This window comes from Oryzias melastigma, linkage group LG21, assembly GCF_002922805.2.
Source record: "Oryzias melastigma strain HK-1 linkage group LG21, ASM292280v2, whole genome shotgun sequence".
Classification (NCBI taxonomy): Eukaryota; Metazoa; Chordata; class Actinopteri; order Beloniformes; family Adrianichthyidae; genus Oryzias; species Oryzias melastigma.
Window position 1 is genome coordinate 14,882,275 of NC_050532.1, and position 2,368 is coordinate 14,884,642.

A 2,368-nucleotide genomic window follows, 5' to 3' on the forward strand; every position below is an offset into this window, starting at 1 on the left:
TCCACCCGGCTGCTGATTAACCCCAGCTGCGACCACTCACCTCATCACCTCGCCTGCCTTTTTAAGGAGCACCAGGATCATCATTCTTTGCCAGTCCGTTGCCCCTGATGGTGCATAGTTGGTCACCTCGTCTATGTCACAGTCTTGCCACGCGTTTGATGAGACTTTGCCTAATCCTTTTTTCGTACTCACCCTCAGGAATCTGTTACCACGAGTGGTCGCTGCTGTCTGCCTCTGCCGGATTCCCAGTTGGATCTTCTCTCCACGGTCACACCACGAGCCTCTGCCTTTGTTCCACGGTCCTGCTCCCAAGACAGCTATCTCCCTCTCCGAGGAACCAACCGGTGACGCTTCCAGCCTCGACCTCCTGCTTGGAGCCCACTTCTTGCCCTATTCAAGTTACTACCTCCTCGCCGCACTATTAAATCCTTTATCTACCACACTCGCCTTCTGCTGTGTTTCTTCCGGGTTCCAGCGTCTGGGTCGCTACGGGTTCTCTAGTCATGACATTGAGCCTCTTATTAAAAGCATCTATGCTCTCTGTGGCTCTCAGGTCCTCTGGCAGATCATTCCATAAACAAGGTCCATAATACTGGAAAGATGCCTCTCCATAAGTTTTGGTTTTCACTGTTGGAATGACTAGTAGACCAGTGCCAGAGGATCTCAGGGTCCGCGAGGGTTCATATTTGACTAAAAGATCAGGCTAATAAGAAGTCGCAAGACCATTAAGACATTTAAAAACCATTAAAAGTATCTTAAAATCAATCCTGAAGCTTATGGGGAGCCAGTGCAGAGATTTTAAAATCGGGGTGATATGAGCCCGTCGCCTGGTCCTGGTGAGAACTCTTGCAGCAGAATTCTGTAAAAGCTGAAGGTTCTTAATATTCGTTTTTGGAAGACCAGCGAGCAGAGCATTACAATAATCAATTCTACTTGTTATAAAAGCATGCATCAGCATCTCCATATTACCAAGAGAGAGAATTGGGCGGACTCTAGCCAAGTTTTTAAGATGATAAAAACCTGTTTTGAGTCAAAAATAACACCCAGATTTCTGACTGTTTCTGAACAGCTTAAAGTTCTTGTAGTTTCAGAAACTGGTTCTCTCTTGGCTTCAGGACCGATAACTAAAATTTCAGTTTTTTCCTGGTTCAGCTGCAAATAATTATTTGCCATCCATGATTTTACATCTAAAATACAATTAAAAAGTGATTCTATTGGCCTTGTGTCATCAGGAGACATAGCTATGTACAGCTGGGTGTCATCAGCATAGCTGTGAAAGCTGATGTTGTGGCTCCTAATGACATTCCCCAGGGGAAGCATGTAGATGTTAAAAAGCAAGGGGCCAAGGACAGAGCCTTGTGGCACACCACATTTAATTTTGTGAACCCCAGAAAAATATGTGTCCATGCTCACCTTAAAGTTTCTCTCAATGAGGTAGGAGGAGAACCACTGGAGAACAGTCCCTGAAAGGCCTATGTTTTTCAGTCTGTTTAACAGGATCAGGTGATCAACAGTATCAAAGGCAGCACTTAGATCTAGTAGAATTAACACTGAGATCTGACCTGAATCCAAGGCAAATCTAGCATCATTAACAATCTTTAACAGGGCTGTCTCAGTACTGTGGTTCGTTCTAAAACCCGACTGGTTAACCTCAAAGATGTTGTAGCTGTCTAAAAAGGATTTTATTTTGTTAATTGTGTGAATGCATTCAATGCATTCACACTATAGTGTTTGTGTTTTTCTTTATTATTATTATTATTATTATTATAGTTTATGTCCACTTCCGTACGTTTTTCGGCACGTAAAAACTTTATCACACTTTATGCGACTTACACAATCTTGGTATCACAACGTTCGGCTCGTTAAGGACATTATCGCTTGTATTATTAGTAGTTGTGCACTTTACAGTTTTTGCGTAGTTACACGTAGTTACGTAGTTTTGTGCGTTTTTTCAGCCCCATTATAACTAATAGGATTTTATTACAAATTCCTGCAAATTACACACTTTATACAATTTAAGCAATTTTACACATCCAGCATGTTCAGCAAATTCATGCTTTTACTACACATTATTACAATTACACAACTTACACAAATTTAACACAACTTTACACAACTACACAATTTAACACAATTTTACACAAATTTGTGCAAATTTTCAGCAAATTCAGCATTTTATGCAATTTTACACATCCAGCATGTTCAGCAAATTCTTGCTTTTACTACACATTATTACAATTACACAACTTACACAAATTTAACACAACTTTACACAACTAAACAATTTAACACAATTTTACACAAATTTGTGCAAATTTTCAGCAAATTCAGCATTTTATGCAATTTTACACATCCAGCATGTTCAGCA

At 40.5% G+C, this 2,368-nt stretch overlaps 1 long non-coding RNA gene across 1 annotated transcript; it reads left to right on the plus strand.

Moving 5' to 3' along the window:
* Position 1: 1 nt before the first annotated feature.
* On the plus strand, positions 2 to 438 carry LOC118597901. Its single transcript, XR_004946905.1, has 2 exons — positions 2 to 110; positions 199 to 438. It is a non-coding gene; the product is annotated as an uncharacterized LOC118597901 (long non-coding RNA).
* Positions 439 to 2,368: the final 1,930 nt, after the last annotated feature.